Raw genomic sequence first — 17,962 nt, 5'->3', positions numbered from 1 at the left:
CATTGTGATGATATTCCCTGAAGCTCAACCTTTCAGATATTGTACTTTTTGCAATGACACTTTTGTGCCCTATAGCCAGCTTTTCTGACTCCATAACCTTTCCAGGGGTGAAGAATTTCTGCCTTTGGGCAGGAGATGAAGTACTTCTGTGAATGAGAAGGGAAAAAACTGCAATGCTCATAGCAAGTAAGCTGTGGTCTGCATAATACATGTATTTGGCTTCTGTCTGAATAGCTACAATCCAAAAGTAACTAGATTTCTCTGAAATGTCAGGGTCATCTCCCAAACATTTTCATGTTTCTTTTTGTATTTCTGCCAGAGTATTTTGTACTTTTATATTATCGATGAGCTACTATACTGAACTGATCACTAGTAATAAGCAAAACTGATTACACTATTTTTAAACCTCAGACAGATTGGCAGCATTTAATTTTTAATAGAAAAAAAACTTATTTAGGTAAAAACATTATCAAGATGCCTGTAAGTAATCTATTTGTCAGAAGAACAATATCCGCTAACACAAGATAGAAACAGATGGATTATAAATGTATCTGCTATTATAGCTCTTACCCATCTGAAGACAGATTTTGTCCTTTGTTATAATGGATAACTACATACAATAAATGCTTTTCTTACATGCTCTTTGGATTGATCTGTTACCAGATTTAATTGGGATTTGCAGTTATTATCTAAGAGGCAGACATCTTGTTGATCTTTACCTTATCCTTGCATGCTGTCTATTTTCAGTTATTGAAAAGAAATACAAAAATCATACAGGTATGTGGTGAACAAGGTTTAATTAATCTCCATATGTAAGTGTCAAACAGATGGTTAAGGGTTAATGTCTCTTTTACCTGTAAAGGGTTAAGAAGCTCAGTAAACCTGGCTGACACCTGACCAGAGGACCAATAGGGGGACAAGATACTTTCAAATCTTGGTGGAGGGAAGTCTTTGTTTGTGCTTTTTGTTTGGTTCGTTGTTCGCTCTCGGGACTGAGAGAGACGGGACATCATTCCAGGCTTTCTCAATCTTTCTGAATCAGTCTTTCATGTTTCAAAATAGTAAGTAATAGCCAGGCAAGGCGGATTAGTCTTATGTTAGTTTCCTCAACTTGTAAATGGTGGTTTTGCTGGAAGGATTTTTGACCTCTGTTTGCTGTAACTTTGTATCTAAGGCTCGGGGGGGCGGGTCCCTCTAGTCTATATGAATCTGAGTACCCTGTAAAGCATTTTCCATCCTGATTTTACAGAGATAATTTTTACCTTTTCTTTCTTTAATTAAAAACTTTTTTTAAGAACCTGATTGATTTTTCCTTGTTTTAAAATCCAAGGGATTGGGTCTGAACTCACCAGGGATTGGTGGGGGGGGAGAAAGGAGGAGGATGGTTAATTCCTCTTTGTTTTAAGATCCAAGGAGTTTGGATCTGTGTAAGCTTCTCAAGGCAACCCAGGGAGGGGAAAGTCTGGGGGGAAAAGAAGGGGGATGGTTAATTTCTCCTTGTTTTAAGACCCAAGGGGTTTGGGTCTTGGATTCCCCAGGGAAGGTTTTGGGGGAACAGAAAGTGTGCCAGACACTACATTCTGGCTAGTGGCAGCGTACGAGATTTAAGCTAGTAATTAAGCTTAAAAGTGTTCATGCAGGTCCCTACTTCTTGAACTCTAAAGTTCAAAGTGGGGAAAAAACCTTGACAGTAAGTAACTTTAGTAGGCAAACTATCCTAAAGAAGGTACTAGACAAAATACAATTCACATGCTTATAACTTCTCTTGTGATATACTGTTAATGCTGCATCACTATGAAAATATAATTAGCAGAATTACAATGGTGGCCTTCCTTGTCCTTTTTAAACTCTTTCATGCATATTTTTTTTTTATATTCAGGTTTAATAACCAAACCAGACCTGCCACTAGCAGGCAATCTACCTATTATTATGGCATACATGCCCATTACAACAAATCACATTTTCTTTCCCTAGTCTGAGGCCAGGTAGCATAGTATTTCCCTCCACATCTACTATTTAATAGCAGACCACATAATAAACTCTTATCACTGTTTTGTTTCAGGTGGACACTGTTAAATAAAATAAGTCAAAACCACACTCCTATATCTTAGTTAACAGCATGCTAAGAACTTCATGAAAAAAAATCCTTAGAAAATGTCTTGATCAAAGACTAATTTGTTTCCTTAATGGCTTGCCCTCTGCTTTAATAAATTTGCTTTCAGATAATTTTAAACAAACCCCCCCCTCAAAAATCATAGACAGAAATATCTTTCTTAATTAAGCATTGAGGTGAAAAATTTCAAAGGTGGGAGACTAGTAAGGCTTCTAAATCTACACTTAGGGCTGGTATTCACTGGGGGGGGATCGAACTAAGATACGCAACTTCAGCTACGTGAATAGCGTAGCTGAAGTCGAAGTGTCTTAGATCGAGTTACCTACCATCCTCACGGCGCAGGATCGACGTCCGCGGCTCCCCATGTCGACTCCGCTACAACCGTTTGTGTTGGTGGAGTTCTGGAGTCGACAGGAGCACATTTGGGGATCGATATATCACACCTAGATGAGACGCGATATATCGATCCCCGAGAAATTGAGTGCTACCCGCCGATACGGCTGGTAATAAAGATGTACCCTTAGGCATCTTAATATAAAGTTCTTAATTGGAGCTGCAGTGCTCAGCATCTCTAGAGATCAGGCTATGTCTATTTAGGTACCTAAATATGACTTTGAGCCTAACCTGCTTTCAGAATTTGGATTAATTTTTTAGTTACATATTAGTTTATTTTTAGAAGAAGTCTCCTCTCTTTCTAGATACCTATCTTAGCAAATAACATTTTCTCTTGTGATCTTCTTCATTATCTACCTCAACATCTTTTTTTTAACATAACCAGTTAACCACTGCTGGTTTTGATTTTCATGTCTGCCAGAGAGCTGGAAAGCCTTCATGCTCTATCTAATCAAAGTCAATTTCAAGTAAGATATGACTATTGGTACATGTTAATAAAATAAAGAAAGTATGCATATAATCAAATCTATCCTAACATTAAAATTGACATTAAGACAACATTTAACTTGTGTAAACTCTCACAGGATAACATATTAAAATGAAACAGGATTGTTTCAGCCAATCAAAGTGCTTGGAACCTTAATTCACCTCTTTGTTCAAAATGCATTATGATACAGTTTTTTTAATTCCATGACTACATACTAGTTTTTCCCCAGGAGCCCTGCCTCACTGAGTACAGGTTGGATGCGTAAGGGGAAAAGTTAAGGTTTCATGTACAATTGTAAATCTGACATTTTGTAACTTTCCAAGTGCTTGACTTTGCAATTTAAATAACATACTTTTAACATAATTTTTGTATGTAATTATACAGAGAGCTTTAGGTACACACCACACGGTAAAAATTAAGACACACACAAAGATATATTTCTTTATAAACCCATCTAGATGTTTCTTTTTTGCTATATGAGGTCTGATGCTACAATGAATCTTTTTCTAACAAATATTGTTATAGAAATTTCCACAGTGGGTGATAACAGTGGTCTCTCTAGTCCAGCATCCTGGACCTCTAAAACTTAGGCATCTTTTTCATTTTGAAGTGTGCATATGTTTCTCTTTTGGTGTTTTTAATTACATAGCCTGCAGCCCACTGGCATGACTGCACCCCAGACTCCTGCTTCCAGAGTCGGCAAAGCGGAGCCAATTCTGGAACTCAGCTATGAAAATACCCTCTCACCCCCTTTAGCAGGGGAGGACCTTTGACTGGACACGAGGAATGAGAGAAGACCAAAATGCACTGTGGAGGTCGGGAAAAAGAAGAGCACATCCCCCATAATCTCCTCCCTTTTGTTCTCTGCTTAACCTCTGCAAAGGGTTGCTGTGTGACACCCTTCTCTTCCCCTGCCCCCATTGTCTATTTAAGTTAAGCCTCGGCTTTTGCAAAGCCTCTTACTCTCTGGTCAGCTGCAAGGGAGCAGTTGCTATACAGCCGTGCCTGAAACAAGAAAAAGCAAGGGCATGCTGGAACAATCATGAGAACAAAACCAGCCCATGGATTCTTTTGGGTTCCCAGCTGCAGGATTCCAGGACAAGGAAGAATCAAGGTGACTTCTGCTCCCAGGATATACAACACCTGGAGGGAAGGCAGGAGCTCTGGGACCCCCTTCCCGCTTGTGAGGGTGCACACCAGCAAAGGAGTCACATCTCAGTTCCCCAGTCTTGAGGAACAGCCCACTCAAGGAGCAGGAGCCCTGCTTGGCAGCAAGGCAGCTTTCTTCCAGATCCATGAACAATTCTAAATTCAGACACAGAGGGCTGCTGCTGCCCAATTTTAATCTCACATTGCTTGTAGAAAGCAATTCAAGGTATCCTAGCCACTGGGTACTTTCATGGGATTACCTGATATGCCAGGGGCATCAGATAGTCTCTGTCTCACAGATTCCTTGGAAGCTTTCTGGAATCTACTAGTGCTAGTGGAGGAGGAAGAGGACCACCCAACACATTTCCTTCCCCATGGACAGAACATCCACATGCACATAGTGCAGGAGTTTTATGATATAGCTCATTTTCTTTCAGTACAAAGCATAGTGAATGGATGGACATCTCACTAAGGGCTCTTTCGGTGAACAATGCAGCATTACCAGAATAGGAAGCACACTTATTCTATGAAAACAATATGGTTCTGTTTCTCAGAGCTGCAGTTAAGAGCTGTTTAAAATGACATTTCCTAGATCCCAGTTCTTGCCGTAGTGGATATATCCTCTACAACTTATCCGTACCAACTCGGTTTGAGGAAGGAGACAATGAGTCCAGATTCTTCTTGAATGAGCAGAAAATAGAAAAAGAAATCCATGCCATGTTGGCCTATTGTTTGGGCCCAATAAATTCAGATGGACAAGAAGCAACCTAGTCATCCAAAAAATTTCAGGAGGGGCAGAAGGTCACTTGGTCCACCCCTAAAACGCTTGTAAAATAGGAGAGTACAAGTCCTGTTGATGTTTTGGTGGGGAGATGTGTGGATAGAGAGAGATGAGTAGATATCTATTGCACTGGCAGCACACCCAGGTGTGCACTGTACAAGCAGGTAATGGCATTATGAAGGGATGTGACAATAGCCATAGGCCCATTTTTCAAAGCAGCTTCCTGAGCTGTCAATGCAGGGACACAATTTAATGTGCACACCTGCACTTAAGTAGGCAGTTAACTAATTTGTGTGCTTAAGCACCCATTTCCTCTTGCAAACATGGGATGCGCGCGCACACTCACACACACACACACAGAGTCTAATCAACCATTTTTAAAAACAGGGTTCCATAGCCAAACTATTCATGTTAATCATGCATTTGCCATACATTCAGTCAGCTGGTTTCCACAATTTATAAATCTGAATACTTTTAAAGCTAATATATATTAAAACAGAAAAAGTTAAGGGTGGTGAGTACAGCTTCTGAGTTGATCCTTTTAGTTCTAAAAAATGCCAACATAAACATGCATCCTACGAGCAAAATCTTCTGTTTGTGCTTGTTAATGATCCACATACATCATAAGGAATGTTATGAGAGTTTGTGAACATTCCTATGCTGAACTTTCCGCATTTTTTGGTAGACTTGTCTTTTTCATTCCCTCCATGAAAGAACATACAGGGTTTTGTCACTCATCTTCTACAGCTCTAACACACCAATCTTCTTTACCACACTCAAGGCTTGTCCACACATGGCATCCTACCAGAACAACTCCATTAAACCAGAACAAGTTACTTTTATTCCAGAGTAAGTGTGTCCACAGATGGAGGTTATTCAGGAAGAGCTACCACACTTTTTAAATTCATGCCCTACCTTAATATGTATTAGCTTTAAAATACAGATATGCCCCAAGTAAATAATTGTAAGCACAATCTAGATTCTATACAATGCTGTAGAACTGATAAATGAAATTGTTTTTAATTTATTAATGTAACTTCTGTTCACCATCCACACTACACTTGCCTACACTGTAACTTCTGTTCCATATTGTAATTCAAACCCCATTTTAAAACACTCACTCCATTTTGTAAAAGCTTCCTCCAACCTTCATTTTTGCAAACCCTGCTGTAATCTTATTAGTTTAGTTTAGATGTGTGAATGAGGTATGTATGGATGATGGAATCAACCTCCAGTCCCAGCCTGTCCTGATGAGATAAAGTTCAAATACCAACGGCTGAAGACCTAGACAACAGCCCTAAACAAAGTACGAAGCATCCACCCTAAAAAGAAAAGGACAACAGAAGGAAGATCAAAGCCAGGTTCAAGGCTGAAAGTCACGACTGCAATTGATGGGTGGTCAATCTAAACCCAGAGGCAGCGTGACACAGCAAGACCTATAGACTTTGAATCCAAACTAAAAGCCTATAAAAAAGAAGGGTGAGATGAGAGACTCTGGGTAACATTCTGCTGCCAACATGGAAGGACATCAGTGCCTGCCCAACAGAGATCCAGCTTGTCCTTGTGCCTGGCTTTCCTGACCAGTTAGCCGCCACAAGCTACAAACCCAAGCTACAAAATGAAGCTATGAATTTAAGCTATCGTCAGGACTGGTAACTATGCAGCAGCTGCAGAACATCTGATGGGTGTGTGTGTGTATTAGGTATAATGTGTGTGTATAAGAATTAAGATATTAGTCATAAATCAAATTGTTATCATAATAAATGTGGCATCTTTGTCTTGTCCTCTTTAATAAGATCCTGCTGGTTTTTACTGGTCTGATATAATTGGTATAACAATGCAATCAATATATGAGGACACAAATACCCCTCATCTGTAGGCTAAATATAAATGTTTGTTTTTGTCTTAACGCAAATAAGCACCGTTTAAAACAGAGGAATTGCAATACCTGATCAGGCCAGTGCCATCTAATCCAGTATCATTTTCAAAAGTGGCGAGTCAGACATTTGAGAGTAAGGTGCAAAAATCCCCTTAGAGGATCATTTTGGAACAACATGCCCATAAGATAAATTTCTCCCTACTCCCGTCCAGTAGTGGCAGGTTTAGGGACTGAAACAGATGGATTTATATCCCTTGCTCTTTTTATCCTATCTGTTATAATTAACTGCATATTTTCATTACCCATATAGCTGTTTAATCATTTTATAAATCCTGCTTAACTGTTGGTCTCACTGATGTTTTATGGCAGTGCATTCCACATACAAATTAAACATTACTTTAAAGCATTTCCTTTTATCAGTTGTAAATGTATTCCCTTTCAATTTCATAGGATGTCCCCTTGCATAAGAGAAAGTGCAAATAGACACAGATAGAAGAAGATCATGCACCTTTTTCTTCTTTTGAATGGATAATCAACTAAATGAATGATGAAATATTAAATGTCACACACTGAAGGAGAGGCTTTTGTGACAGAAGAAATTGATACAACAGAGATTAGAAAAAGACATTTTGAAGGTTGCCACCTGCTACACGTTTTGTGGAATCTTTATGCCATTACCGAGGCTGACGTGTTTTTCTGGAAAAATAATCTTGGACAGATACAATGTTATCATAACATTGTGTCATTGTGTCATGAAATTATTACATTTTTTCGTGTCATCAGGCAAGATCATTGACATGGTGATACATATTAACTTATTATTTTAGTGAAACTGGAAAAGAAGCCTAGTAACCCTTGACTTCCTGAGAAATAGATGAATGAGAGCAAACTCTGAGGATATATTAAGCTACATCTTCAAAGTACTCTAGCTTTAATGATTTTCCTACAGATCACTATGCTGGCCAGCAGCAGGCGACTGGCCATCTCAGTTGGTTGGTTTTCCAGTAGTGGTTTGGCATTTTTATCACAGTATGCTTAGTCGGCTAGATCAGCACACGTTGGGTGTTCTGAGCTGCTCAAGCCCTGGAAAGTCATGGATTTTTGCTCCACACTGGGCTGACTTATCCAGAGGAAAGGTCAGCCTTCCATATATTCTGAAAAGCTGTGCAGCAGGGAGCTCTGCAACTGTTCAGGTCAGCAAAGCTCATACATGAGCTCTCCTTTTTCTAACTTCAATCTGTCCATATCTCCAGGGGCTTCACAATGCTCAAGAGTTATAGATTTAGTTATCCCTCACTTGCACATGGGTGAGAAATTCCCTCAATCTACTCCATATAACATGAATTAAAAAACGAAACGAAACATACCCAAAATTGATGTTGTCTTGCCCACTCCACAATCGCTATTTTGCTGGGGACAGTGGTTGTACTCACGATCCCTATTTTAAGGTGACAGTGCAATTTTTAGGCTGCATTCTAGTTTGTTCTTTTCCAAAACAAAACTGTTAAGCAGCAAAACCATGACTTTTCCAATATCAAAATTCTCTCTTAGGTTGCTGGCATTTAGCAAACTACCAAGGATACAATGGAACTTCAGAATTCCCATGACATTTCTTTATACCCAGTGGCCACACAGTTTGACTGAGCTAGATGGAGTCATAGGCTTCACCCCTAGAGAAGGGTTAACTTCCACATGTCTAACTCTAGTTCTGCAGCCAGTAAAGAAGGCTATCTTTTGTATCATAATAATCAGGATCAGCAGCCATCTACCAGCAGTCCTGAAAGCTCCTTTCGCACACTATGTAGAGATAAAAACAAGAGTTGGCACCACCATTTTGCACGATGGACACTTGACAAAATTACTGTACTCAGTGACGGACATTTGGGAGGTTGTGTCATTCAGTCATTCAACTTTTTGAAAAATTACGATGGACCTCAAAATTTTTACCATGGACACTTGTGTCCATGTACAGACATATTGCTGACCCTTGGACAATAACTCAAGTGAATTAAACACCTAAATACCTTTGAGAATCTGGACCAAACCTATTAGTGAAAAGCTCCACATCTTCATTAGAGAAAAGACTGGATGGGATTCTTATTTTTTTGCTATAGTTTTTAGGAATTTTCTGTAGCTGAACAAAGATAATGAACATTATTCATAACTAAAAGTGCAGAGATTGCTTCTTTGACTAAATAAAATGCATATTATCCAGATCACTCTGTTCTTTTTCAGCTGCTCAGGTGTAAAAACTGAGAAATCATGGGTGAACCTCAAAATGTTTTTATGCCATCAAACACCCAAAAATTTAGATGCTCCTCTGCATCTTAGGAAATGAAACAATGTGTATTCCAGAAAGGGAAATTTATGGAAGCAGATGGTGAACAGAACAAGTACCATTTTGCTACTACACATCCTGTGAATAAACAGTGAAAGTTATTTATATATATTACTGAGCACTGATCTGAGGTGAGGATATTTGGTATCTGGAAAAACATCTCAGGGATCACCCACTAAAATGAATGGGACACTCATGACACATCCATGTCCTCTAGCCCCAGGAGACCCTGCTACTTTCCAGTGGTCCTCAATCTATGAGTACCAGAAAGGACAGAAATACAAGCCTCTTAACTTAAGTCAGAAAGCAGATAAATGCCATGACAGCAAAATAAGATGACAAAGTTGGCAAGTATAATACTTTTTAGAAGACTTCTAAAACACTAAGATGACATTTTTGACATTTCAGCTAGCAATACTTTGCAGAATTTTTTCTGTCGTCCCCCTTACTGTCCGGCTTTATCATGTGTGAAATGATCTGGGCAATTCATCCTCGTTTTATGATTTACTATGAGTGGCTTATGTATTGTTTATTTCTTCTTTTAGCATTTAATTTCTTAAATAAATGCTTGCAAAATATGCTTTCCCTGGCAAGGATTTCATATCTATGGTCTTCAGTGGTTCAAATAAGCCCCAATGTTTTCACATTCTCTGAGGAGCTTGGTGGGGGGTGGTTTATGCTAGTCTCATCTTTTTAATTCCCTTCATGAAAGGGAACTCTAAATTTTGTCATCTGATCTTCTGTTGTTCTAATGCAGCATGCAGAGCTGAGATATACAAAATACTCTAAATTTGTAATTCAAAACACCGTGTAGACTCCAGAAAATCCAATCAAGCTACACGGGATGGAAAGAACCTTAATTTACAGTCAAAATATGCTCATGGCCTTGTCTTGATGCAAATACAGTACAGTCTGCAGTTAAAGGAAAGCTATTTCTTTTCCTTCTTTCATCATTTGTACCTGTTCATTTTATTGTCAGCTGTTTACATGACATTCTGTGCAAAATGTCTTGGTGATAATAGAAACTGGTGCAATTTGGTTTAATGGCTAAAACCATGGGCATTAGGTCTAGGTGCATACACAGTAGAAGTAGCAAGAGCCTGTAAACAGCTGAATTTTTGAAATGTATTGGGATTGAAAAAATGCAAGTACCATGGAAAAAGGGAATCATCAATACAGGTAGCTAGAAATAATCTAATCAACATAGCATCTAGACACAAATGTTTGTCCAGAACACTGAGGGCAAATTACACCAGTACATCTTTTGAACAATCTTATGTTAGTGATCCATTTACTAGTCTAGGCAATAGGATGTTGACTGGAGTCCCAACTACTCAGTTTCAGTACTACTTTTATTTATTATAAATAAGTACATAGAGAAGAGATGCACATTCTGTATAGTATATTGGAGAGTGGGAAGGGAGAAGGGGTTAGTCACAGAATGGTATGAATACATCTATTCCAGAACCTGGGTTCTGTGAGAAAGTGTAAAACATGTTGCACTCTGAGCAGAAAGGTGAGCAAGACATTTCACTCATTTTATTTACAGTACTGAGGGGGATTCCACTCCAAAATATGGTTCAAGCCTAACATGAGTTTCAGTTATGAAGTTTAATGGACCTAAAATGAAATAAGTTTAAGAAAAACTTATAGTGAAGATGCAGGGCTAAACCCTTGAAAACTATTGGGCATTTCCCCAAATGACTCCTTGTCAGTGACTAGATGTCAAGTATCCCCCTACAGAAAACTACCAGGAAGTATAGGTTTGCCAGACCCAGTAATCTGCAGTTGTAGCACTTCCAAAACTATTATTAGCACTTTATTGTAAAGTTATTTCTTCCAGTTAAAAAAAACCAAACCTAACGATGACAGTGTACAAATACCAGGAACCACAAACTCTGGGATCTTGCAACCCCTTACAGCGTCTGGCTATTTTCTGTGTTGTGTTGTTACACTGGTGATATGGGATGGGGGAACCATGTACATGTACTATGACTTTAGCAACAAGAGAATCGGTTGTGCAGTCTGGCAAGTATAAATAAATGTGTCCACATATTAACGTGCTGCTGTGAATGCCTCTATCAGTGATAGTGGTTACAGAAATCTGGACACTAGGACTAGACTACGTTAGAAATAAGAACCCATTTCATATTCAAGCTCATGCTTTTATGCATACACAGGTTCAAAATGTACAGCTTTCCCGTTTCAAGGCATGCTGGGTTAGAAATTTTCTAAAAGCAAATCATGTTGTATACCTGCTGCCCTCACAAGGGAAAACTCTTGATCTAAGCTGTACTTAAATATGTTGGTTGCACTGACTAAGCAGCAAATCTAACCTGAGGCTGAAAATAAAATCTAAGCAGCAAATCTAACCTGAGGCTGAAAATAAAATTTGCTTCCTAACTCACCCACCTGTACTAATGTCCTACCTCTTTGTGGGGGGCAGAGAGCAGCACAGAAATATTAGCTATGATAACTTCCCCTAGTGCCTCAGAGCGGCTCTAAAGTGAACAGGCTATTTGCAGCCCTAAAGGAGCCATTATACCAACTGGGAATCACCAGAGACCAGCTTTGCTCCAGCCACACTTCTTTCCTTCAACATACTCTCTTGCTCAGGCCAGGAAAAAAACGTGGCCTAGAGTCAGCTATACTAGCTCTATATCATGTGGAGATATATGGGACAAAATCGGAGGGCCCAGATAATCTTCATCCAAGAATATTAAAGGAACTAGGGCATGAAATTGCAAGCACATTAGCGAGAATTTTTAATGAATCGGTAAACTCAGGGGTTGTACTGTACGACTGGAGAATTGCTAACATAGTTCCTATCTTTAAGAAAGGGAAAAAAAGTGATCTGAGTAACTATAGGCCTGTTAGTTTGACATCTGTAGTATGTAAGGTCTTGGAAAAAATTTTGAAGGAGAAAATAGTTAAGGACATTGAGGTCAGTGGTAATTGGGACAAGTTACAACATGGTTTTACTAAAGGTAGATCGTGCCAAACCAACCTGATCTCCTTCTTTGAGAAGGTGACAGATTATTTAGACAAAGGAAATGCAGTAGATCTAATTTACCTCGATTTCAGTAAGGCATTTAACATGGTTCCACATGGGGAATTATTAGTTAAATTGGAAAAGATGGGGATCAATATGAAAATTGAAAGGTGGATAAGGAACTGGTTAAAGGGGAGACTCCAACGGGTCGTACTGAACTGTCAGGCTGGAAGGAGGTTACTAGTGAAGTTCCTCAAGGATCAGTTTTGGGACCAATCTTATTTAACCTTTTTATTACTGACCTTGGCACAAAAAGCAGGAATGTGCTAATAAAGTTTGCAGATGACACAAAGCTGGGGGGTATTGCTAACACAGAGAAGGACCGGGATATCATACAGGAAGATCTGGATGACCTTGTAAACTGGAGTAATAATAATAGGATGAAATTTAATAGTGAAAAGTGCAAGGTCATGCACTTAGGGATTAATAATAAGAATTTTAGATATACATTGGGGACACATCAGTTGGTAGCAACAGAGGAAGAGAAGGACCTTGGAGTATTGGTTGATCACAGGATGACTATGAGCCGCCAATGTGATATGGCTGTTAAAAAAGCTAATGCAGTTTTAGGATGCATCAGGTGAGGTATTTCCAGCAAAGATAAGGAGGTGTTAGTACTGTTATATAAGGCATTGGTGAGACCTCATCTGGAATACTGTGTGCAGTTCTGGTCTCCCAGGTTTAAGAAGGATGAATTCAAACTGGAACAGGTACAGATAAGGACTACTAGGATGATCCGAGGAATGGAAAACCTGCCTTATGAAAGGAGACTCAAAGAGCTTGGCTTGTTTAGCCTAGCCAAAAGAAGGCTGAGGGGGGATATGCTTGCTCTTTATAAATATATCAGAGGGATTAATATTAGGGAGGGAGAGGAATTATTTAAGCTTAGTACCAATGTAGACACAAGAACAAATGGGTATAAACTGGACACTAGGAAGTTTAGACTTGAAATAAGACAAAGGTTTCTAACCATTAGAGGAGTGAAGTTCTGGAACAGCCTTCCAAGGGGAGTAGTGGGGGCAAAAGACATATCTGGCTTTAAGACTAAGCTTGATAAGTTTATGGAAGGGATGGTATGATGGGATAGCTTAATTTTGGCAATTGATCTTTGATTATCAGCAGATAAGTATGCCCAGTGGTCTGTGATGGGATGTTGGATGGGATGGGATCTGAGTTACTGCAGAGAATTCTTTCTTGAGTGCTGGCTGGTGAGTCTTGCCCACATGCTGAGGGTTTAGCCGATCGCCATATTTGGGGTCAGGAAGGAATTTTCCTCATGGGGCAGATTGGCAGAGACCCTGGAGGTTTTTCGCCTTCCTCTGCAGCGTGGGGCATGGGTCACTTGCTGGTGGATTCTCTGCAGCTTGAGGTCTTCAAACCACAATTTGATGACTTCAATAACTCGGACATAGGTTAGGGGTTTGTTATAGAAGTGGATGGGTAGGGTTCTGTGGTCTGCTTTGTGCAGGAGGTCAGACTAGATGATCATGTTGGTCCCTTCTGACCCTAAAGTCTATGAGTCTATGAGATTTTCATAGCACTGGGGGAATTTCTCAACTAAACAGCTGAGCCAGCTTTCCACCTATCTTACCCCACCAAGAGATACAAAGCCAGCAAAATGGAGGACAAGGATCTAAACCAAAAATCTGGGAGCTCTGGGGATGACATAATAGGATTTTCCTTAGCTTACATCATCACACTTTAGTTTGGTCAGTAAATCAATATACATGTGGCACAGCAATGGGGGAGCAATTTTCCACTAGGAAGGGATTAACATGGCTCAGTATGGATATTTTCTCCCCTCGTACATGCCTGTAGATCAAGGGCAACTTCTTCTACCTTCCAATTAATAAATAGTGTGGTGAGAAGACTCCAAGAATATTTGCCTTTGTATGGCAAGTCTGGTGTAGGGCAAGTTAATACTTAACATAATAAACGTTTGTAATGTGGCTTTATTTAGAATGGTGGTTAACAAAGATTTAAGAAGACATGGTCGCTGCTCCCAGAAGTTTACAGTCTAAACTAGACAGACGGCAAACACAAATGACAAAATAAGGAGCTCAGGAACAGAGAGTTGAGGTTTCAAATACATTAAAATACCTGAGTTATATTATATGGCTAATCAATCTTATAAATGCTGACATTTTGAAATGGAGGTTGAGGCAGTACATTAGGAAAGGAGAAGGAAAAACACAAGCAGAATCACTAGTGGAAAGAAAGAGAAGAAAAAGTGAGATCTATGGGAGGGGATTAAATAGTGGAGAGTGAGGACACTTGGAACAAAAAAAATGGCTGTTTTCCTGTCATAATCATATAATCACAGGACTGGAAGGGACCTCGGGAGGTCATCTAGTCCAGTCCCCTGCACTCATGGCAAGACTTAGTATTATCTAGACCATCCCTGACAGATGTTGTCTAACCTGCTCTTAAAAATCTCCAATGATGGCGATTCCGCAACCCCCCTAGGCAATATACATGGAGTAGTGGTGTAAAACAAAAAGGCATAAAGTCAAGAGTAGAAGGACAAGACAAAGGAGATTAGAATGGGTAGAGGGCAACATGGAGAGAAACAAAAGATGAGATGTAAAATACAAATAAGCTGTCTTTTCCTATCCCTTGCTAAAGGTATTGTTGTATAAATGTGTTTAGCATGTGCACACACCAGTGTGTGTGTGTTGGAGGGTCAATGTCATGGGCAGCATATTTACTAAGCCTGGCAGAACTGCATGTCAGGAAGTGTCAGGGTGACAGAAAGATTTTCAGAGGCACAAAGGGCAGTTTGGCACTCAGCTCCCATTGGGCAATTCACTTCCATGTGTCCCTTTGAAAATCTCCTCCTACCTAACTAGCCCACCTTCTGCACAGGCAGCAAAGCTTGCCTGCATGAGGGAAGTGCAGGCTTCACCTTGTCAAAGGATAGTGTGGTGACCACTTTCCCCCTGAATCCCTGCACCTGCTGTGTTTGGATACAATGCCTCCAGGAGCTCCTGTTGAGGCAGTGCACAGTCCCTTCAGGTAGCTCCACCTCCCTATTGGTCATCAGGTGGAAGAGCTTGGGTTAGAAAGTAGCTGCTCCTTCCAGCAGGTAACTATAAATCTCTTGTATACCCAAGGCAGGGTACAACTGCAGGCGCAGTTTTGTGGTGCTTGAAGGACATTAGCACCAGTACAACAACATACATCCTCATTATCTCTAGCTTGCTTGCTAGCACACATATATATACCTGCCCCTGGATATTTCCATTACATGCATCTGAGGAAGTGGGTATTCACCCACGAAAGCTCATGCTCCAAAACATCTGTTAGTCTATAAGGTGCCACAGGATTCTTTGCTGCAACAACATACATCTGTGGCTAAATTTATATTGCTTCAGAAACCTGAATCTGGAATTTCAGTAGGTGACTTCACAACCCTAACATTGAAGGAATATTAGTTTTTTTTTTCTATATTTGCTCCGGAAAATAAAGTAATGCTAATTGTAATAACAGTATCTGAAGTATTACACTGAGATAATATACAGATAATCATTTCTAAGGTAAAAGTATGTTTACTTTCTCACTAACTGAAGTTTCTGTGCAAAACTACTTTTACTGTGAAAATTAGCACTTTTGCTGAGGCTTAGAGGGAGGGGAAAAATGCAAAAAAAGTCTTAATTGGTTAGATAAGGCATTTATTGCCACATCTGCACATTGTGTGGTGGGGTGGTAGAGGAAGGGGAGGGAATTAACAGTCCTGCATTTTCTATTTCTACTTCTACTGGCACCTAGCTGGCTTACTGTAGTTCCACTAATGAAGAAAACATTCAGAAAAAAGTAATTCAAACTTCCCGTAAGAAAGATTTAGAAAATCCAACAAACTACATTTTAATCTTTTTCTAAAATTAATTTTTGTTTGTTGTGACAGCAGAATCTTTCCTCCTGACGTGACAATGAAATGATGACACAAACATGCTAAACATGTGGGTACCAAATGGGTTACTAAGCAAAAGTGGCCAGCAAACAGCTATGAGGGTTTCATTTCCTTCCTTTGTCTGGTGCTTTCATATTTCTCCTTGCTTATAATGGGCACAACAATTTCTGCTCTAGTGGCAAATGCAGAAAATGTGATAGAAATATAGAACCAGATCTTGGCCTCTGCTTTGACTAATTCAAGCACCCAATATGGTAAAATCTATGGCTAGTGGGATTCTAGCTGCCACCACAAGGGATGTTGCCGGGGATTTGGGATAGAATGTGTAAATTAGAGCAGCATACTCTGATTTATACCAGGGACTGGCCTGATATCAGTATGACTCCAGGACCGGAATGGTGGAAGGGGGAGTGTGTAAAGGTGGCTTCAAGTGCAGCTCATGATCTGGACCCCATTATTTGGGAGATGGAAGGGGAAGAAGGTCCCAACTCTGTGTGAGTGAAAATGTACACTAGGGTTTAGTGAACCTGTAAGATACAGCTCTATGTGATGGAATTATACTGTCACATGAGGATATCCAGGAAGAATTCTCTCTCAGGAGAGCAGATTTGCTCCCGGAGCTCCCTGACAAATAAACCAAGTATATCTCCTGCTGTCACTATTCAGAGGATGCAGTATGTGTTCTCAGCTGGCTCTCCTAACAGGGACATGGGTACGTGGGGCTACAGGCTCTTCTCTTCTCCACCTGCATTGAGGGGCACAGAGAGAGCAAACCTTGTGTCCCAGGGAGTGCAGTGGTGTCCCACTGTTGTTTAATGGCATATAGAAGGACGCTATTTGAGCACTACCAAAGCAGCACTGGCCCTAATGTCAGAGCTGCTTAAACTCATGGCCGAGAGCTCTGTTTCTTGTCAAGACAAATAAGACATTTTTAAGGAAAAGTTTACTTTTGTGAGCTTGTGACGAGAGCACAAGCTTTCTTTCAATTAAACCTGCAATACATCTGCTTTGGTGTTTGTGTGAGGCTCTCATACAGTGAGAATCCTGGCAGTTATTATGGTGAAAAAAAGTTTGCAATCCTGTGAAAATACTTTGTAGGCTAAAGTTCTGCAGCAACTCTGTCAACTATGACTCACTCTCTTTCACTATATCCATCTCCTTACTGAGGATACTAACAATGTCCATAACTTCTTAGAATTTGTCCATAATAACTACTAAAATTTCTTGCACTATGACCATTGAAAACTTGACTTTTTTTTTTAAGTGGTGAAAACCCGTAGGCCTCAGAACACAAGCAACCCCGCTCCACATTTGACACAGAACCAAATTCTCAGATTTTCTCAACCCCTTTCTTTATTATTTCTTTCATTTTCTAATGTACAAAAAAAGCAACCCTCACATACATTGTAGGCACTTTTGCCATAAAATATAAAAACAGATGATCAAATGCAAATAAACCCTGCAGCTAATATACCACAACCCCAACCACACAGAGCCCCAACAAGACTTCCCTCTCCCACAAAAATTGGCTCCCATCAAATCACACTCTCCTCAAAAGCTTGAGCAAATACATAAATCTTGTAACATGCCCTGAAGTTTGAACTCAGGCTACTCTGGACTCAGAGGATAGTAGGCGCCAAAGCTGAGGGCCCTCAGAGAAAGTTATTCCACCAGCTGATCCATCTTGAGTATTTCCGCTGATTGTAACTTGACAATATGGCCACTATTCTCCAGAACTTTGTTCTATAGGAAGCCCTATTTCCAACAAGAAGAAAGAGACACCTGCCTTTTTCAAAGAGCACCATCAATGCCACTCTAAGTTGGCCAATGTGCAATGGTGAGCCTACCGGGTACTTGACA

Source organism: Gopherus flavomarginatus, chromosome 3 (genome assembly GCF_025201925.1).
Source record: "Gopherus flavomarginatus isolate rGopFla2 chromosome 3, rGopFla2.mat.asm, whole genome shotgun sequence".
NCBI lineage: Eukaryota > Metazoa > Chordata > Testudines > Testudinidae > Gopherus > Gopherus flavomarginatus.
The sequence above is the reverse complement of the archived record's forward strand: the minus strand, read 5'-3'. Positions refer to the sequence as shown.